The 23,130-nt window shown below is 42.0% G+C and overlaps 1 protein-coding gene and 1 long non-coding RNA gene across 2 annotated transcripts in view; one reads left to right on the top strand and one right to left on the bottom strand.

The window, feature by feature from the left end:
• Positions 1–23,130, bottom strand: part of LOC114943145 (uncharacterized) — a 234,488-nt gene that overhangs the window by 20,215 nt on the left and 191,143 nt on the right. The window lies entirely within an intron of this gene.
• Positions 100–22,705, top strand: LOC114943147 (uncharacterized). The gene is made up of 2 exons (XR_003821959.2): positions 100–501; positions 22,339–22,705. It is a non-coding gene; the product is annotated as an uncharacterized LOC114943147 (long non-coding RNA).

Below are 23,130 nucleotides of genomic sequence, written 5' to 3'. Positions count from 1 at the left end.
CGAGCGGAGACTCGCGTGTCCCTCTTTCCTCGCCGCTCCATCCTTTTCTCTCCCTCCGATTCTGTCTCCGGCATCGTCGACGCAACCTAGGGTCGTCGTGGTACCGAAGGTACTTAGTTACCCCTACCCGTCCTCGCGACCGGACCTATCGTCCCCACTCTGGATCCGACCCTACTCTAGTACTCTGCCGGCGTCATTCCTACTACTACTACTACTACTACTACTAGTACTACTATCGCAATACTACTACCACTGCCGGCGCCGTCGCCGTCAGTCCGGTACCACCACTAGAGCCTGTGCCACCACTATGTATGCCGAGTATGCGAGGACGACTACACGACGGGAGTCGCGCGGCTTATCCCCTCCATCCGGATTTTCTCATGAGACTCCGGCATCCATCAACCTGCTGCTGCCGCCGCCGTCGTAACGTCTCGACTCGTACGAGGACCATCCGCACGCTACCGTCGTGGAGCGGCGAGGAGGGAGCGATATTATCCGAAGGTATCCTTTCGCGATTTTGATCACTCGATTTTGCTACGGGATATATTTTTTTTTTTTTTTTTTTATAGATAGCTCTCCCCTTTTTAAAGAGTCTGGGGGAGTCTCCCCCAATTTAATAAAAAAAAAAAAGAGGATCAGCTGTGTCGATGTTTTTTTTTTGCCATCAGATGAGAGTAAGATACACAGAGAATTTTCTCTTAGAATTTAGCTTGAAAATTATGGGACAACATCGTATTGGAAGAATTTTATAAGAGTTTCTGTGATTAATATTTACCACAATAACAAATATTAATATCTACCATGTTAAGATATAAAATATTATCAGAGAAACTTTTATAAAATTCTTCCAATATCATGCTGTCTCACGGTTATCTTGATTTTTGGGATAAATTCTAAGAGACAATTCTCTCTATGTAGATTTTTTTGCAATCTACTTTATATAGACGATTTATATTTTGATAAGAATTCTATTTATAAACTTTATATATCTCGTAATATATATAATTGTGCGTACAAAATACTGAATAGGAATTGATCTTGAATTTCTTCGCCAATTATTGACCGAGATTTAATTTCTGACGCAAGTATCATTGAATAAATGCGATATAATAGAATTTCGTCGTATAATATTTACGATTTATATCTTCGCAGAATTTAATTTGTTTGATTTCTACGATACTGATATCGAAATAAGATATATAACACGCTTCTAAATACTATAGACATGTATTTATATCAGAATACTAGATCTGTTTAGAATTAATATAGCATTTTGTGCGGTTGTACAGATAATCCAATTCGAATTGCACTTTGATATCCGAGGAGAAAGTTAGTATATTGCAAAGGAATCAGACAGCCATAAGTAATTCGATGTAAGATGTGTTGTGCGAGTTTAATGACCAGTTCGGCTGTAATTACAAATTAATGTACTTATTATTACTTGCAATCGACCAAAAAAGGGTGTATTAAATACAGAGCACGCATAATGCGATTAAACATTATTATTGTTATTATAGACATCGACAGTTCAGGAGTTTCATTTTTTTTTCTTCAAGAACAGTAGAATATATTATCAATTCTCCATCAATTTCAACAAAATCATTATAACGCGATCGCTTATCGGCGATCCGATTCTATTGGATCACGATTCCTTGTTGCGGCACTATATCGAGAGAACTCGCGCGTGAGAGCAACCGAGATATGGGATGCATTTTATATCAACTATCCCCCTCGCACTACCACCCTCGCGCCTTTAAATTAATAATCGTAGCCCTATAGCCTATGTTACGAACGCGGCGCGAGATCGGGCGCGCGATAAATCGCGTACATAATAAGCCTCGGATAAACGTATGACAAATCGACGTCGTATCGTATCGTCGTGAAATCGATAAGGTCGGAGATTTATTGTTACCTTGAGTGCGCAACGTTCCCTAATGAAGCAAAAGCGGATCATCGCCTCGCTCCGCGGTATCGCGTTATAATAATCGCGCTTAAAGAAATATTGGAATGAAAAAAACACGTTCTTTCTTGGTCGACGTCGACGAAAATCGCAACGCACCACGTCGTGGAAACACCCATATATATTCAGCGGAGACCAGCGACCGCGCGGACGCTTTCCCTCCAGACCCGTCACGCTTTTCGCACCTGACGATTACTATCTCGGGACACGAAAGTTTATGGACCTCCTTACAGTCCCGCGGACTTAACGCAGATCGTATCGCGAATCGCGTACGGTGTTTCGCACACGACGAAAACGTTAATCGTGCGCTAATGCACCTTTCCTATCTATTTCCCACCATCGACTCGCGAGGCACTTGCCGAGGACGGATGATCGAAAGTGTCCGTCAGACGAAACTCGCCGCGAGTAAACGAACGATAAGAGATTGAAGTAGCGCAATCTCGCTCTTTTAAAGGAGGATATTGCGATTGTGTGTTTGAAAGCAGAATCGTAATGTGCGCGCGGATTGTGTATACAACGCAGCAAATTCCCAAGGTTCAAATTGTAAAAAATCGCTCTTTTCTTAGTAAAAATGTAATATTAATTTTTAACTTACACTAGTGTCGGAATAAAAATTCTGGAAATAAAAAAATTGTCTTAAAATAGACCAGGCTATCTGTTCTACATTAATTAGTCATTGTTATTATGCAAGTTTGATTACGATTTTTGGCCGAAAAGGATTGGAACCGCCAGATAATTTCGGATTGTCGTGTCAATGAGAAAATCGGTGGTCGGGATTCATTACGATTTTTTTGAAAGCGTCAATCGGCTTTTATCCGCGTTATAGGTGCTATATCGGGAGGAGAAGGTCCCTCTGGGCCCAGCGTGGGATCAATAAAAATCACGGAGTCATCTTGATTGGGCGCCACTTGTCATTAATGACTATCCGATTTTTCGATTTAATTAAATGGCAATGACGATCTTGCCACCTAAATGTCGGCCCTGCCTCGCCCCATCACACATTTCGAATTAAAGATCCCGATTAGATAACGATAAAGATTATTATATACAATCTTCTCATCCTTTCAAATGCACAAAATCGCTAAGCCCGTTCTGCTTTAAATAAAATCATTAATTAAAAACAGATCCGCTTATCAGCGGTGTAATCGATAATCCCTATTTTGCGTATCCGCGCACAAGGATATCACAGTAACACACGACTGCTGATTATAAACGCGCGCGGAGAAAATACACGGCCGAGAATGTTGAATATAAAAACAAATCGCGTCAGTCGGTGGCGTACGAAATCGCATTTCCCGCGGCAGTGATAAACAAAATAGAATTATCTACGGACCGTCGCTATTTACCCGATCCTTGTTTTATTTCCCCTGACAGGCGGGCGTTGTTTTTTTGCGTAATACTCCCGCGCACACGCGGTCGAAGCCAGAATCACAGGTATGTATGCGTGGCTCTGTGTTTGTACGTGGATGCGCGCGTGTGTCAACAAATTTTTCCGCGAGCATGTCCACGTATCGGAGGGGACGGTAATCCGATATATCCCAAACGACATCCCCGCGTGCGCTTGATTTGCGCGATATAAATGAAAATTAAACGAATCTCTCCCGCGTTCGCTTTTGTTCGCGGTTAAATTAACGAGTCCGAAATATTTGCATCTTCACGATCATCGTATGTCATGTTCAGCTACGTTACGCGTTTTATTTCGTTAAAAGATATGAAAACACAATTTTTGTAAAAAGCAAATTTTTTTCTTTCAAAAAAATTGAAATATTAAAAAAAAGTTATACATAACGCACAATTATAGTAATATTTATATGTAATTAAAAATCTATTAATTTTCCAATTTTCGATTCTATTAATTTTTGAAATACGATTTTGTATATTTCGTTCATATATAAGTGAGAAATACGTCCTTTCGATTCTAATTCAAATAACAGAGCGGAAAAATGTGCGAATCAAGAAAAATGGGGCGCTTTATAATCCTATCTCCGGAAGCGGCGCGATGAGCAAAGTCGAGGAATTATCGTTGTTATTTACTCCGTTTCTTTTATTTCATTTTTTTTTCATGTGCGCATAATACTTTAATATTTTCATAGCACTCTCCGAAAATTGCCAACAATTGTCAACTCTCTAACAATCAGACGCCAAGTTCGTTCGGTTAAGAAGAACGCAATCAAATCAATTACGATTAACGACAGACGATCGTTCTTTCCGCACGATGGATAACCAATATCGTGATCGTTGAGATACGCTCGCTCTTGAGTAAAATCTCTTCTCAGACAAACATGATTACACCGTCGATATGAATGTGCCTGCGGTATTTTCCCGACTATCCGATGCCCCCGGCAGATACCCTTCGACATTTTCGCGAGCGGAAAGTCCACATTGCCGCAAGTCTATCGACAGTTTTTTTTTTTTTTTAACGACTGTACATCCCGCGGTGTTTACGGGGGCGGCTTTCGACCCTTTTCGAAAACTCGAAAGCCTGACGGCCCGGTCGATCCCGGGTGCGCTCGGCCACGGAATGGAGATTCGAGAGTTTACACATATATGTGTGTGTGAATGTGTACATATAATATATACATATGTACACACGTGTATATAACCGCACGAGGACGTCCGTGGTGGGATGTAATATCAATACGCCGCGGAAGCTGGATAGTCGCGTCTGATTTTCCGAGCGCATCGGCACGTGGATAATGTTTTAATGGAGTTTGCGGAGTGCGAGGAGAGACAGAGAGAGAGAGAGGGATACTTGGCCAGGGTTGAGGCCAAGGGTGAAGTCGGCACACGGTTTACATACCATTTACTCGCGCCCCGTCGTAACCTCGCCGAACGCTTGTTTACAGTGCTGTACAAACGGTATTCGCCGATATTCGCGATGCCGATCCCACCCTGAGCTCTCCTATCGTCGCGAATCTTAAATCATTTTCCAGACCATTCCAAAAACTTCAATTAAATATATTCGAAAGAATAATCTTTTCGCTGTCATTTTTCTCATTTATTTGTCTAACTTGAATCATTCGTGAGAGAGACTTTTAAATAAAAATTTGATCGATATTTTGCTTTAAAAAAAGAGAGAATATATCTCTTTTGTAAGTATTTTCATTTAATTATTGAAAATGACACTGTTGACTTTCTCGACAAATTCGGCTGTGTGACTGCATCATTGACATTTGTTACACAGCAAATAAAAAGCTAATATCGCTTCTTTGACAAATATACGCCCACAGAGAAAATTATTTCATCGGATACGTATATAAAAATTAATGTATTTACCGGGAAATGATACATATGGGAGGTGCAACGCATTATCGCAAAGTGAAATCAGCAAACACCAGAATGTGTAATAGGAATTTTTAATCACGGTCGTTTTTTCTGTGAAAAAATTAATCAGAAGGGATTTTCGTGTGGTCGTAATTAGTTGGACACAAAGTCTTCTACGTGAAATTTACACCAACAACGATATGCATATTATTATTACAAGATGGTACATTTTTGTATTTTTAGATAGGATACTGTAATTACGCTAAAATTTGATTTGCGTACACGTGTGTATTTTTTTATCTATATCTACAATGAATATACGCACAAACAGGAGATATAATTATCCGAAATTGTTCTCCGGAAATCTAGAATTTAAGGGATATAACACGCGACTAAGAGACCAAGTCGTATTCAAACCTGCGTCAACGCTATATTTGTCTGTGTGTATGTGTGTGTGGCCGCGTTTATAATGACACTTTCAATCCGACGTCGGTTGGCGGCGGGCGGCCGCGATTATACCGTCCGCGCAAAGTAAGCAAGAAGTAACTTATTACGTTGTTAGACAAATTACACGGATGGGAGTTTTGCGTAATCTCTCCGCACCGCGGACTTCCTTCGGCGACGCGAAATCTCTCCTTTGTCTTATCTGCCTTCCTTCTATAGCTTTCCGAGTATCTGTAAATTCCTGTCACGCAAAGAAGGAGTAGAAAAAAAAATAGGTGCAATAATTCGAATAATTTGATTGAAATCCTTTCTCCTTTTTTTTTTAATCGTGAGATCTATTTGTAAAAAAAAAAGATACCTCACAACGTCACCTTTTTTTTGACGATCTGTCATGTTCGCCAAGTTTAGAATTCATAAGTCTACGACTGACCTACCTATCCGAAGACGTAATCGAGCATCGAGTCTCGCTTACGCATCGATGGTCTCAAATTGCCTTTTCGTCCTCGCGTGAGACTTTATGTCTTCTGCCGCGCCATTTCGCAATGTCTCGCTGGAACGAGTCGGTTATTACGTAAGAGTTGGCTCATAGTCAGCCCTGACACGATCCTCGCGCAACGGAGATCGATCGTGCTACCCGATCGCCGGGTTTTACGAAAAGTTAACCAATATCCAGAATGTCGAAGAAATCCCCACAAAGGACTAATAGGCGGTCACCGTGTGTCCTGCGCAATCGTTCGCACAAATGTGGGTATTTAAAAGACAACCGAGGCACGACAAAAGAGTGACCGTTGTCCGGAGACAGATAAGAATCTACCAGGTGTCCGGTAAAAAGGACCTTATCTTCCACGGTATATTTCGGTCGTGTAAACCCATGTTGCGTGATTCCTACCAATTCCAGCCAATGATCGCTCTCTTACGCTACCTTCCTTTAATTTGTGAGTTTATTCAGATTGCAAAACAAAAAACACACATCCCGTTATGCAAGTGTAGTGTCTTGTCCTAAATAGCGAATGCAAAATATAGACAACACGCTGAAAGTATATATTAAATAATGAATAAATGATTGACAAGAATAATAATTATTTAATATATAATATATAATTAAATAATTATATATTATAATATATATTACATTATATTGTTTGATCACTGCTTCGGACTCGAGCTGTTAACGACTATTTTTTCTGATGGGACATTGTATTTCGAGAGAATTAACGCTTCAGTGTTTTCACACATTTTTAAATACTGATGCGCGCACCTGCTGCTTCTTAACATTGTTCGAGGTGTGTTGCGACGAGGCGGTCGTTGGGAAACGAAGAAAAGGAGCCGCTAATTATCAAAACTATCATTTGTTACCGAACGTAGGGCGTTCACATTCTCGGCATGGGGGCGCCCGATGGGCTTTTTGACGGTCCCGAACGCGTTGTTAGCTTCCTTTTTCGCGCATCTTCGTAATCGCCTTTTTACGAACTTTATTTTTTTCAACCTGCACAAGTTGAGTATGCCTATTATCGCATCGCTAATAGATCGCATATTATTAAAAGTGCATTTAAAAAGATTAAATTTGTTTGCGGACTCCCTAATTAAATTGTATTAGAGCTATAAAACGATTTTTTCCACTACAAATTAGAAGGATTTTCTCACTTTAAAGTGTCATTGATCGATGCGCAAGTGTCAGTTTCAGGACTTTCACTCGTGAAATATTTGCCCAACAATTTCGGGAAGGATTTCGTTAGCGTCTCTTCAGCTTTCTGCGGGAACAATGCCGCAGAGAATCGCATAGGCGCCGAGGACCGGTCGTGATTTGCATGGTTCACCCCGGTGTCCTCTTTTCATCACACACACCATAGATGAAGCTGCGACAGGTTTTCATGCTTTTTAGTTATGCTAGCGATACTTCACGCAATCTTCCCTTTCGTTGTTTCCTTCGGTATATTCCCTTCCGCGGGATATATTTTCCCTCGGGCGTTGAATAGCGCGGACAATACGGCCTCGTCGACTCTTGCTGAAAACGCGTCACGCCCTGCGAACGAAAGCCGTTGCCGTGCAAGCGGACCTGATTGTCCGATCCCGAGAGAGATCGCCTATCGACTTGTCTGACCGCGGTGCCAGTTTGATATATGGAGTATGTATATACGTGCAGCGTGCAACGACTTAGATAAAAGGAGATTTGATTGTTGTTTCAAAACAAAGTTATATTCTTAAAACGAAACGGAAGAAATAATTAATAGAGTTTGTATATATATACAAAAATATACATATTAATTAATATATGATTTTGTCTTCATTTTTAAAATAATTATAACACATAATTATAATAACACATTTTTAATCTTGAAAATGATGAATTCGCGACAAGAAAAGGTTCCATGAATTCTTCGTGAGAAAAAAAAAAATGTTATGGCTGAAGAACTATGCAAAACACTCTGTATAATTCAAACTTAATGGATTCATTTGTCCTTCTTTTTGCATTCCGTTTACAACATCGATAATTCGATCAAATACTCCTATGCCCATAGGATTTTCATGCCGCGGTTTTTTTTTTCCAAGCGCATATTGTTGGTGCAACGAATCCGCGGGGTCCCTGTAGACCCAGCGCGATTACAATCGGTTTTTCGCACCTCCGTGTTTTTACGCAACGTTCGACGGATAACGGGGCGATTTCCGGTTACTCCCGAGGACGATCGTTCTGGTAGTTCGCGGAAAATTCGCCGAAAAAAAGCGGTAGGAAAAGCCGCCACTGCCGGCTTTCGTTTCGATGAGGGATGAGGTTGCTCGCGAAATCCGGGGTTATTTTTGCGCGTCGACACGCGCTGCGCTGCGAAGGGGTTAATTCTTTAATGGACGCGTGAGTGTGCGTGAAAATATAATTTTTCATCTTTCGAAAATTATTACCATTCGCAATATTCTGTTTGTATATACGATTCTATAATAATTATAATTCTATTGTATATTTCTACTTTGCGCGGTTTATCGGACCTGGTTCGGTTCAACGTGTCAGGTGTAGGCTAATCTCTTCGCAAATCACGTCTGGGTCCGTTGCGCAAGGCGGTCGCAGCTTCGACACGAGTTGATCATTAATTTTAGCCAGCCAGATCAAAACACGGAGAGGTGCATCGTCGGAATAGAGAAATAAATCGGCGATACTTTGTCTCTATTGTTCTCGCCGTCCTCTCGTAAACTATAAATCGGAAGATTTATAGACAACAATTAAAGACATTAATATTATATCGACACGGTATTATTAATGACACATCGTTCGAAACAAACGAAAAAACAGCTGATTCGTTTCCCCAAAAATTCGCGCTCACCGGCATTGCATCAAAATGATAACAGAGTACGATAACAATAACGTTGCGATATATATTTTTTCTATCTATCTGTATCTAATCGATCTATCTATCTGTCTATCGTGAAGAAGCGGCGCTAATTTAGGAATGAAGGAAATCTAAGTTCGAAAATCACTGCGATTTGGAAAGCGTGCCGACGATGAATCTTTAAAAAGAAAGAGGACGTTATGCGGCGGGAAAGACAATGTATCGCGCTGCGCCGAGATGCAGGTATGTGGCCCCGCGGCTCTATATATCGGGCCCCTCTTTCTCATCGCCGGAAAGCCGACGATTAGGCCAGTTTTGAAACGTAATGTAGCCGCCGTCACGAGGCCATTTGTCTTGCCGCGCGTCGGTGGACGTCGCGCTGCGGGATATACATTCTGTCTCGAACTGGAGGAGAGCGAATATATAAGCGTGTATAAGAGCGAGAAAGAGAGAGAGAGAGTGGGAGAGGGACCCGCAAAATAATTGTTCGCTCGATGAGATGAGGGGGCCTTACACGCTCGGGGCCTACGGGCGACCCAGAGCGACCCAATTCGACGTACTTTTGTGATCCAAATGGGATGAGTCAACGATTGATGCTTGTGTGTGCCGGCCATTGGCTCCTATCGATTTTGCCGCCTGTCGATGGCTTTTTCGTTCTTTGGCCCCTCCGCCTCCTCTCTCTTTCTCTTTCTCGAAATCGTCTTCTCTCTTGGAAGAAGAAGTCGTCTTCGCTTTTTTATCGCGTCGGATCGCGTTCTTTCAACGAGTCCGCAAATGGCATCTTTTTGTGATCGCGAACGAGGACTCGCGTTGTAGACGTATGTCTTTTGAAACTGTAGCGAACAAATTGGAAATTGAACGATGTATCTTTTTGTGAAGAATCTCCATCCGAGTATAATATGGCATTCGAAATTCGAATCATTTAGAGAGAGTGTAATAATATATAAGAGTAATTAATAATTTGCCTCATATTTAATTTTTTCTCGTATAAAAGTAAATTATCCAGCATGCATACAGAAAAATTCTCCACCAAATGTCGCCGCGACTGTCGTTAATAATTTACGGATTTCGGCGAGCGGGGTTCAACAAGTGCCGTTCGTACGTGAAACGCGAATGGAATTCATCGATTCATCACATATCGACGGTTTTTGCTCCTGCGGGCTTCCGCTTCCATTTCATTCCTCCCTACCTTCGTTTTGCTCTGCTCGCGATCGGTCTTTTTGCTTCACGGCTTCGCCGTCCACTTCTTCCTCCTCTGCTCTTCTCTCATCCTCGGGAGAATCCCTCGTGCGAGAGATACGAAGAATTAAAAACCACGAATGTGTATATCACGGACTGGTTTCCCCAAAAAGCCAATCAATGACGCGGACGATTTGACTCGGTCCGAGTTCCATTTAAACAACGTATATACAGATCGAACCGTACGCCACACACAAATGCAGAGAGATATACGATGAGATAAAAAAAAAAGAGAGAAATAGAGGTATAGAGGACGTAAAAGGTTGTCGGACAAACGCGAGAGACAGACGTGTCCTGTCGTGCGAGTCCTGCGTCGCGAGAAGGATCCCTCAGCTTTGATGTGACCGCCATCGGGTTTCCCTTCCCCCGAGCAACGACGAGGAATCAACCATGCGAGATGGCCGTTTGACATTTTCACTACGGGGGACGAGCTATGATAATAATAGGTTTAACTCCGTCCCGGTCAGAGACTCGCGCGCCTCATCGTCTCCGTCCGCGTGAAATTGTCTGGAAACCGGCCTCGTCCTCGAGGTATATGTCCCCGTCGTCGATTTTTCCGGATCCACGATCTCGACCTAGAACGTGGACCGGTCGCGGGATTAGCCGGGCGAACGCTAAACGGATTCTTCCGCCGCGCCGGTGTGTTTCAGTGCAATCTAGCAAAAACAGAAGCCAATCTCTTGTACCGTAAGACGAATCAAGTTGACTCGGTAGGGGGCAGAAGAAAGGGTATTTATTGCTTTTTATCGATGCGCACACCAGAAGATTTCACTTTTTACATCTCTTTAAACGAATATGACTTTTGCTATTTTGAGGTAAACTGCGAGCTGACCTGTGTTTCATGAGCGTCCGCAAGATTTTTTCCATGGGGGGGACATGATTAAATTTTTTTGTTTCTTTTTTGTTATTTTCATTTCTTTAATATTCAATAGGTAAATAAATTCCAGTGTTTATTCAAAAGGAGAGCGCAAATGCTGAATTTTTTCTACTAATTCCAAGGGGGGCAAATGCCTGGTGTTAGTAAAACTTTAAACTCCAACGTTGAGATAAGTAATGCAATTTTACAGTTGTCTCTCAGAAATTCTCAAGTAAAATCACCCAAGATCGTGACCGTAACGAGACCAGACTCGCGTTCTCCTGTCAATCGTCGGACCACGTGGCGTAAAAACGATAAGTGCGCACTATCGATCGAAGCCGGCTCGTATCGGCTGCGCGCGCGTGCGGCAATTAATATCTATTATAGCGGCGGAAGTGAGAGGAGCCTGCGTGTGATCGCGCCGGGGAAGGACGAGAGCGCGGATGACGTGCCGATGACGTCACTGCCGGTCAACTACAAGTATTTCGCATTAGCCGGGTTCCGCGCTAATTAATTGGGTTAAAAAGACGTTAGGCGAATTGATCGGTCCATTCAAAGGCGGACGCTAACAGCATCGACGCGTGTGCGCGCCGAGATAAAGTTATTATTCGCTCGTATCAATTTGATACGCCTGCGCGATCGCGTGCCGACGCGCTATATCCGCCTTATCGTTTCAATTTGCTCTCTCGCGTAGATCGGGACCGTTCATGGGAGAAACAGTCGTTCGAGCCACGGTTCTTTCCCGCAATAACTTTTCGTCTCCGCGCGTTTTAATTTCTTTTTTATTTTTTTTTTATTTTTTAGATATCCACTCGGATATCTAAATGTGTGTGAAACCAAACAGAGGCGAACCTCTCGAAAGATTTACGGGGAGCTTAATTGATGAACCGTTTAATTTTAGTCCATCGATTAAGAGTCGACAGCTGATTATATTTTATGAAAATTGATAATTAGAAAAATATAATATTTCATTAAAAATTAATAGGATTAATATGACGATAATATTTATTTTTCATTCTGGTCAATCGGTTTCTAAAAGGTAGCGAAAGGAATTATATGAAATATGTTTAGAATCCGGAAATAATATCTTTGGAGATGGACTTTCCGAGATTAAATCTGTAACGTCTTTGAGATTCTCTCGCGCGAGTGACGAGCTGACGAAATGGACAAAAGAATTAGCGAAATATTGCATCCTTGCGGAAAATCGTTTATACGAGGAAAAATGGCGTAGCGCAATCGCGAGTTTTACGTGAAAGGCCCCCCACAATGCCTCGGACAATCGAGGTCTGTTATGAATTTTCAAAAACAGTGTACCGCCCGCAAAAGGCCCCTCGACAGCCTTTTGTGTGCCTGTCACCGAATATTTGAGAGATCCCTAGGGAGTCCCAGAGAAGATCGAATCACTTCGTAGCACCATTCCTTCATCCTCTATCATCTTTTTGTCTCCGTGTCATCGTCGCTTATCTCTGATTCGAAATCAGGGAGAAAGCTCGGATTAGTGATTTTCTTTTATCATTAACATACGAAATGATAAGGACAGATTTCTCGATTTATATTTTTTAATGTAAATATATATGTAAGATTGGCTTGTATGTATAATATTTTTTTCGCGATACATGCGTAACAATTCATGATAAGATTGCCGAATAATTAATCGGTGCAATCGCCAGACCGGAAGAGAGTATATATTCTTATACCACTCGAGATAGGATTCGCAGAATAATGCGCGACTCGTTCGCGAGTTCTGGAGGGAGACGGACGTGAACATAGAGATCTTAAGGCACAATGCGACGCCTGTGGGTTACCATTGACAGGAAAGGGCCGTGTCATCCCAGCCATGATACACCCCATTGTGCGTCCAAAGGACTTTCTGGAGACTGCATTATCGTTCCTATATCATTTTATTAGACCGCTGGTCCTGATTTTTCTCTCCTCTCCACCGGCCCCCGTTTCTCGCTGTACCAAGAGACAGAGAAAGAGAGAGAGAGAGAGAAAGAGTATAGATGCGCTGCTGGGTATACAGATATACACACATACGCGCGTCGCGATGCGTCAGCAAGAAATGGGAGCTGCATCTCCTCCTCTCCCGAGTCGAGAGAACTTCCTTTCGAAACTCGGCGCGGAGCTCGCTGCGTGAGCGTAATTAATTTTGTCGGCTCGGGTGGCGAGAATAGCAGGTCGATGTCGGAGATGATCGGGAAATGACGCGATTTCAAGTTGAACACAATCGACCTTCTTCACTCAACGGAATGGATATACATTAGATACAATATCGAATGAATTAATAAGAGTCACGAGGCGATATATATATAGTATATATATTCGTTTTACAGTTTCCTCGACACAATTTAATTGGAAACCGCGTCTATATATTCTGGGAATTTCCGCGAAGCGCGGAAACTTTGAGATCCACTTTGCGATCCACGACGTGTAAACGAAACTCGTACACGCGCTATCAATTTCGAGTTTGTTTTTTCGAATGTTGAAATTCCGTTTCGATATTCAATTTTCGAAGCTGCAACAATTTTTTTCGCGTCAATCAACCGATATATAATTATATGAAGTCAATATGAAGAATATCGACGACAAGTCGACAGAGGAGGATCGATCGAGCGACTTTCAAGGTACCATTTCATGTGCAGCATGCTGCCGCAGCAGTTTGTCGCTATTGGTGAAGTTCAATTGAACGAACAGCAAAGGCAGCGAAGCAGAAGAACACGCAACTAGTCGATTCTAATTATTATTATTATATTAATTAAATATAATGGATTTTTTAAAGAATAAAATAGATTATTACGAGAATATGAGCAAAAGTGGTAATTTTAACCTTGCAATACTAAGAGAACAAAGAAATATGCTCTAATAAATTTGAATCACGCGACTGATTTGCTGCTGCAGCACGCTGTGTATGAAAAGGCATCTTCAGCCGGATATTAGGCGCTCGTCCCAAGTTCCCAAGTTCGCTGCGACGCCATCGTGCAATTACGGCGAGGAGAATCCGGCAATTACGCCGCGCCGCGAGTCGAGTGCAAAGGTGACACGCTAACGGCGGAGTGATTGATTTTAGCGAAAACGCGAATCAGGGAGCAATTTGTCAAGCCGTCGACGTTCCATCTCTCGCAACACAGCGCGGCCACGCAGCGTGAAGATACCGATCTCCTTGCGCGCTCTGTCTTCGTACAAGCGAGAGAAAGAGAGAGAGAGAAGGAGCGCGGTTTCGACTCCTTCGCCATCGATACACCCGACACACGTCAATACACCGCGTCCAGGCCGCCGGCGATATGTGCATATCGCGCGATTTTCGATCGCGAATGGACAATGCACATTGCAAGCGGGACCAGGCCGTCGCTCTCGCTTCTCGCGATTTCGCACGTGGGAACGCGCGGGAAAGGTCGACCGGATCTCGAAGACAGAACACTCAGACTTCTCTCTCTTTCTCCCTATCCGCGGATCGACAATGCGCGAAAGGCGAATAAAAGAAAGAGAGGTACACGCTCTCGCGCCCTATCGAAGCGCGTTTCCATAACCATCGAGAGAGGTTCGCGCGTTCCTTCTTCGACCATATTATCGCCGTCGCTGCGAGATAGAAAGGCTGATTTAAACGCGAAAATCGTATATACACCTCTACTGGCGTATCACCTTTGCACGAGCGAGGGAAACACCCTGGCTGCGAACGTCCGCGCTTCGGAAACGGTGTGTTTGGTGATTTCACGGAGATATCTCGCTCGGGGTGTGCCTTGAAAAAAAAAACAGAATTATAAGAGAGCGAGAAGATGCTCGCGTAAATAAAGGAGATTAAAACAAGATTTTCATCTCACTTCAAATTCTATGAAAACAGAAATTAATTTTTCCTTCTGTCAGATATTATGAACTCCGGAAAAAAATAGAATACAATAAAAAAAAAAATTATTTCTCATTTTCAGGCTCTTGCGTTACTCGAAGATCGTAAATCGCGTCGATGAGATCTATGGGATCGCCGACGTATAATGAAAGCTCGCACCGTTAATCGCGCCGCGTAACAAACGCTCAGGCGGCACGCATACGTCAGTCCGGGATCGTTATCTCGGCCTCGTCGCGCCGGTGTCAAGAAGTTAGCCCTCTCGATGGGGGTTGCCGAAAGAGCAAGAGAGAAGAAGGCACAAAGGTGCATAGGGGCGCGAGAGTGAACTCTCCCTCCTTCTATTCCGCGCCGGAACACCCCCCGTCGTCTCGAATCGGCGCCCGAGATCCCGCTATCTCGAGACTTTATTAAAAGTCTCTCTCTCTCTTTCCGAAAGAGAGACCGGTCGCCCGCTTGCGTGGGACTTGATTGGATTTTACGATCCTCAGCAGCTGCTTCATCGGCGCTTTCCTGCGCGTCTTCGCTGCGACAGGAGCGAGAGATCGATCGTAAACGAAACGCTCCTTCCTCGTTCCTCTTGAACTCGGTTTTATGAGCTCGCTGCTTCATATATCGACCCGATCGCGCACACAGCGGGAGGATTAAGATGCGCGAAAAACGCCCGATTCGATGCAGATGACAATAAATCTTTGCGCGTTGCAACATATTTAACCATCACACAAGAATTAAAGAATTTTAAGTCTGAATTTATTATTAGTTCGCATTATAATACAGAGAGAATTTTCTCTTAGAATTTTTATCCTGAAAATCATGGTGATCGTGAGACGATATGGTATTGAAAGAATTTTACAAGATTAAGAAATTTTGTGAGTTATCACCGCAATAAGATTAATTAATAAGATCGATTAATTTTACTATGCACATATTGATATATTTTTTTGTGATAAATATTAATATCATATTATCCCACGATTACCATGATTTTCAGGATAAATTCTAAAAGAAGATTTTCTCCGCGTACATCTTAAATTACGATTTATATCACTTGTATGCTGCAAAAAATTTAATAATAGGGAATTCCACGTTTGATTAAAATGATGTGTCGTAAAAATCGTGTTGCTGAAGAAAAATATCGTATTTTTTTCTCGTTCAATAGAAATTATTGTCCGGATACGAGACAATCTGAAATACAAGACAAGAGGACGAGGGGAGCGATTGGATGATGGAGAGGTTGATTTTTATAACGAATAACACATAGAGTCGCGTGTGGTCCGTTAGGGCGATAATTAATGGCGTACATCGTCGCGGGCATAAATATCGCTTATTATTATGGGCCGAGATATGCGACCGGGCCGAAGTGGCGGTGTCACATTTGAATAACACGCCCGCGAACTAGTGCATAAATTTCTAATTACAAGAAGGAGAATACTCGTTCTGTTCACGTCGGTTCGCGACAACGGTGGGCTAAGCCCTTATACGATCGTATAAAACGTCGCCTCGAGAATATATAAGGCTGTTGAAAAACTTATTTTCGCCGACGAATTTGTAGCAAAATTATATTTCCCAGAAGATATTATTGGCATTAATGTCGTTTTTTTTTTTTTAAATTTAATATAAAATTGAGTATGATTTTTCGCTAAAATATCTAATATAATGGAATTGAGATAAAAAATGTTTATCGAGAAAGTACCTAAGTATTATTGAAATAACGGTGTCGCATTGTATAAAGATGATTACAAGACTGCGGTGTTGATAGCGGCGATAAAAATTTTCATCAAGATTAATTAAGGTCGGGGCGCAGTTATTGTAATTACTCGCGATCCGATCTCCCGAGTGTATCTAATTATCGAGCTTAATCTCGGCTGATCACACACTCGGCGCAACAATGCGAAGTTGAGCGATGTAAACGATCTTATTAGTATTCCCGATGCGCGTCGACGAATGACGGCATATGCAATATAAAAACGAAGTAACGGGTATATCAGTAATAATAGCGCCGGTGCATTGATAATTATATTATCTAATGATATGCCTCTCCATTAACAGTGCAAATACAAAGCTGGAGTACGCGAGATGTTCTCAAGAACTTGTAGGAAATTGCGCCAGAGGAACGTTTAGATTCAATATTTAAATAATCACTCGATTTTAATTTACTGGAAGGATTTAATTAAATTATAAATTACTCGGAATGAAAGCTGTCTAAATAAAAAAAATTAAATTAATTACAATAAATTTTAATATGTAATATTTATTTTATATTTTTTTTACATTATTTGATATTTCGTTTAAGATGTATCTTAAACCTAAATGAATTATAAGTTCTAATATATTTTTGCACAATCAATATTTACTGTTACGTGAACAAGAAAAGGTTTTCCGCAACCGGCTCTTAATTTGTTAATTGATTAACATAAATGTCTATATAACTTGAGTTGGCAACTCAAGTATTAATTCCTGCGTCGAAGTGCATTAACATAAATAACGTTGCGCGTTTTTGCTTTATTATCGTATATATATATATACATATAGTGACGGCACACATATTGAGTGGCACAGAAGGAAAAACGCGGAATTGATTTCGCAAAGCGGACAGGTAGCGTTGATCGCGCAGCGCATAATCGCTTTATTTATTAATGCACGCCTTTACTTTACGAGGGCGGGTTACACAACCCCATAAATAGCGTATCTTATGGAGCCTAAAAAACCCTCGGTGACACTAAAATCCGTAGTTTACACCCGTAACCAACATTTACGGTCTCTTTGATCGTGGCCGCCATTGACGTCTCTGTCATCCCAATTAGGACGTAGTAAAGTCTCCCCCTTTTTGTCGGGCGTCGTTTTAGGGTTGAATGCGACGGGAGGTTTTCGTCGATAATATCTTCCGCAAAGGGACATGGCACGAATCTACGCTATAGAAGGAAAAAAAGAGAAACCGGTTGTGTTTCTTCGAGAAGAGGACAATATGGATGTAATCAAACGAACCATCCGACGTAATCGTGTCTCCGTCGAGACATCGATTATATAGCACTCTTAGGTGCATTCCTGAAAAGCGTTTTTTCAAAACGGATGACAGTGAGTTTCTCTTAATAAAAAAATAAAAAAAAAAATCAAATCATAAAGTCACGACAATCTTAACTGTTCTGCGTAAAATGGATATGAGAGAGATCCGGGAAAATTAGTATATAATTCATTTTTAATTATGGAAATGAAATTCGTTTCCGCATCTGAAAGACAGCATAAAGAGCGCAGATTAGCATTTTAGCGATGCACTTACGAGCGATTTCCGAGAAACGCGTTTCTCACGCGAAGAAAATCGTAGTGTAGCAACAAAAATCGCACAATCGCGTTTCAAAACATCGCATAGAATTTAATTGCGCACGTGTGCGCGTTAGATTCAGAGATCGAATCTCGCTTCGATTCTTCGACAATTTAAGGTAGACACGCGATGGGGACTTTCACTTTCAGACGGTATATGGCCCGATGGCGATCGTGGCCGCGCGTGTGTTAATTGTATTATTAATTACCGTAAGAGAGCCGCGAGCGACCGATGCGCGCATAATTAAAAGCGCATTTTGCCGTCGCGTTCGCTCTCTCTTTCTCTCTCTCTCTCTCCTGCTGTTGTTGATCGCATTCGCATGCGCGGCGATCGTTTCCTGTCGTTGTATATACGTCGTGCTATATAAGCAGTCATCGGTGATTTTCCGGCGATGGAACGAGAACGCGCAACACGAAGAACGAATCGCGTCTCACCGCGGGAGATCCCACGGAAAACAAGATCTCATCAAGATAGCTGGATGCTCGCACTCTGTTGCACCGACCTGACGTACTGGCCCCTGCAACTGCCATGCACCATTAACCGAGATCCGAGCTAGAGACACCTCGTGTATACGAAAAGAGAAAGAGAGAAAGGACAAGAACGAGGGATGAAAAGAGATGAGATGCAACGGCTAAGTCACGTTGTACCACGTCGAGCAATCTTCCCTGCCTCTTTCTCTTTCTGTTCTACGCATCATTTTCGTGGTTGAGCTCTCCCGTTTCTCTATCTCTCTCTCTCTGTTCTTTCCTTTCGCTTCGATCTCTTGCTCCGGCAAAGGCCGACGATCGTTGAAATGGGAAATCGTTTAGGTCTCTTCGAGAGAAATGCACGCGCGAACTCATTGCGAGATCACTTAATGTTGTGCACTTGCTCCAATTTTTTCGACATTTATAAGCAGGCCACGATATCTGCCAGATGCATTTGGCATCTTGGTTTGATAAATGATATATTTTTTCACAGACGTATATAAACCTTTGTCACATATAATCGTTAAAAGTTTGCGATTGATTTCTCTAAAGTGGGAAAATAATTTAAACGTAATTATTAATTATTTGCATCTTTCAGGGATAGTTTGAAAACTAATTTCAACTTTCTTCCCTCAAAATTAACATTACGCAATAATTGTATCATAGCATACGGTCTCAAGCTCATAGTTTGTTATCTCCGCAGAAATATTTCTGTATTCCAGAATCCAGCTTCTCTCTCTCATCGCGGTACATAATAAATACCCTGTTCCCTTCTTTCTTTCCTGCTCACCTCCGAGAGTCGCTAAAAGTTAGCGAGCATCGTTTCCTCATAATCGCGAATGACGGATCGCGATGTAACGAGGGTCAGTCGTATAAATTACAGTCTCTCTCTCTCTCTCTCTCTCTCTCTTTCGCGTGTGTGTTACGTAGTACGGTCACACACAGGTGGGAACCGTACCGTCCCCCACGTGCACATAGCACTTCTCTAGAGAGTCGAGTGGGAGCGAAGGAAAGACAGTATTTGTATATATACGCCTCGTGGTGTATCGCAGGCTACGGATACATCCGCGTGTGCTGATTGACTTTAATTTGAAACGGGCGTCAAAAACCGAGCCGATGATAGTACCGCGCGGACTCGAAATGGATGGTTTTCACGGGGCCCGGCGATGTGGTACCGCAGAAGAGAACGGGGCCGGCCGGCGATGTTATCTGGTTCGGTGGGAGGCATCTGCCGATATGTATACAATGCCATAGGTCCGCTGGGATTATTACAGCCTTGACAAATTGCCGCGGTGAAGGCCGACCCTGGTAATTACGGGGCGCAGAGAGACGCAGATATAAGGACCGACGTACACACGTGTGTGTGTGTGTGTGTGTGTGTGTGTGTGTGTGTGTGCCATACTATACATATACGTGCGCGCTGCTCGTTTTTCTGTTCGCGATCGGTGCTCTGATTGGCAGATCCGTGATGCCATTATTGGGAAAGATTTTTCGCCTTTCACGACGCATCACAGTTTGTTCGGTCTCTCCTCGCCGACGGCGTAATACTCCGTATTTATTTTGCGAGCGACATTACGTCGGAGCAAAGGCGTTAATTAATGCCGCTTTCACTTTCAGATGTCATCTTTTTTTTCATACAAAAGAAGCGCGAGAGCGTAACAATTTATCATAGCGAGAGACGGTAAAAAAACAAAGATGTGCCCGGATACTTATCGTTATAAAATCAAATATAAGAATTAATAAAATCTAATAAATAGAATTAACAATATAATCAATCAGAAATATATATCTGCAGATTTTTCTCTCTTGAAAAGCGGCAGTCGATACGATATTATATATCGAATTCTAATTTATCTTATACATATACTTCGATGCCATTGCTCCCAGAGTTAATTATATTCAATTATCATCTTATCGGTGCAGTCCGATAAGACAGCCGCGACATGTCCTTGACATCTAGTATTTGCTCGGCACCGATGACCGGTACTCGCTCGTAAATCGCTGTAAAAGAATGAAGAATAGCGCCATGAGTGATGGCACTTCCAGGCGGCTATAAAGGCGGGGGTGATGTTTGGCGGGAGATCAACTATCTCGTACTCGAGCGTGTACGTGATCTCGTAGGACGATGGCTACCAGACTTGAATCCCGGTACGTTCGTGATTACGCTGGATATATCACCGCCGCGCTGCGGGGTTCGCGCGTTCGATGTTTTATTTCTATATCGGACGGATGTAAATATGAACGTAAGATATGTGAAAGAGAGGTCCTGAAAAAAAGATTGAAATTAATGCATCGGGGTTAATGAAGGGTCAGGAGGATCATCAGTTATTAATGGAAACGGAACTATTACGTAGACGAGGAAGCGGAGCGACCGGAATCGAGTTAGATCCAGTCTCATTTTGGCAGCGTAATTGGATGACGTAGAGATGATATTTATTAATATTATCTATATATTATCTATACATGATATGAGAAAAAAGACTGTAGTATCTAAAATTCATGACTGACTAAAGCTGAGATTAATGCACTTCATAAATAGATAAGTTGTTTTATGCTGCAGTCGGGAATTTAAAAATTCATAACATAGAAAATTATGATTATAACAAAATTGAAAACTTTAAATATGATACGCGATAAACAAGAGAGATGTCAATGATATTTTGTCTCACGACATTTAAATATTTTTTTTCAAGATACTCTTTCGCGAAAAGTTTCAGAAATTTCGCGATTTAGCCGGAACAAAAGAATCATGAGTCTTCTAAAGAGATTATTGGCGCAGCTATCTGCGAGAGTCTCCCGACGACGATTCGGCTGATGGCAGTGGTTGATTGTGAAAAAGAGAACACGAAGGAGTGTAATTACGAGCGCCCGCTCCGAAAATACGCGTACGTCCATAGACCAGCCAGCCAACCAGCTAGTCAGAGCCCGGGGCATTAATATTTTCCCCGGTCTTTTCTCAGACGACCTCGGCCCATTAGCCCACCTAATTTATGCATCATCAGCGCAACCCTTTCCCCTTCCTGCATCCATCTTTTCGACTGAAAAGTTTCTAAAGATTTTGCTTCTCTCTGCCCGTCTCCTGCTTTTCTCTCTTTCTTCCTCTTTCATCCTATCTCTACTCTTTCCCTCGGCGATGTGGCTCGCGTCTTAATTGCGAGGAAAAAGGGGTTCCGCGTGCCGCCTTTTCAACGCGGAAAACTTCCCTTTACGCCCCCGCCGCTTTTCTTTACGTTGTATGATAACAAAGAGCCCAATAAATGGTAGGTCCGGTCGGATTATCGGGCCACAGGCACAAAGCGAGCTATATAAATTCATAAACGTGTCATGAAACTCTTACGGATTTTATTTCGAGGACTTTGCGAATTGTGACAATAATTCGATAGATTCGAGCTCTCTTACATCGCGCTTCATTAAAATAACAACACGTACCCGATTTCGAAATTTATTTTTACACTCTAAAAAACTTCTGAATTATCAATAATTTATCTCACGTCTGATTTGTTTTGCCTTGTTCTCCGACAATTTTAAATATAATATTATTTCGATAAATATATTATATCAATCCATCTATTAATTTTTCGATCGGAATTATTTTAGACAACAAGAGTTTAGATGTCTTAATCCTTTCTTTCAGGAACATAACGTGACGGTTTATCTATTCGCTATATGGGATGGCGCATGGGGGTCGTAGGACGCTACAGATTGGTAGAGATCCTGGACAGTAGCCAGGTGCGTTCCTTGCTGTCCGTGACGTCATTAATCCACCCATCGTTTTTCAAGGGATCGCGAGGGCATTGTGTAACAGGCGGGGGATGCTACGCAGCTGCTAACAAGGACGGGTTTGCCAACCTCCATGTCCCGGTACGCACACACAGATACGCGCATATACATATATATATACACAGATACGTATTATATACAAACATTGTACGAAGGATTCCACGCCCGGTAGAGAGAAATGGCGGATCCTGATTCTTGATATTAAAGTTTCTGCCTCCGACCATGATTCGTTCTCTTCTAACGAAAGCGTTCCGTGATTGTTTCCTTTCGTTGTGTCTACGTAGTGGTCGTGTACGTGAAAATGGTCGACATATGTCTCTTTCCGTTTCGAAGACTCCGACTAGGATTCTTCCAAGATGAGATTGTACAATCGTAGGGTTGGATAATAACAGGACAGATGTCATGTTCCAAATTAATCAGATTTTAAAGGTGTATACTTAATTTTTTATTTACAATTATTTGCATTAATATCGTAAAGTACCCTAATTTGAGAAACATATGCCTCGAAAATTAATTATTCAGATAAAAGAGAATCGAGCGTTTTTTATTTCTTCATTTTCTCCCCATTACTTTATATCGAAGGAAGATAACAAATTTAAAGAATAATGATTTATATAACGCGATTATACATATAAGAAATATTGAC

This window comes from Nylanderia fulva, unplaced genomic scaffold (assembly GCF_048542155.1).
Source record: "Nylanderia fulva isolate GAGA-0341 unplaced genomic scaffold, ASM4854215v1 Scaffold11, whole genome shotgun sequence".
Classification (NCBI taxonomy): domain Eukaryota; kingdom Metazoa; phylum Arthropoda; class Insecta; order Hymenoptera; family Formicidae; genus Nylanderia; species Nylanderia fulva.
The sequence above is the reverse complement of the archived record's forward strand: the minus strand, read 5'-3'. Positions and strand labels throughout refer to the sequence as shown.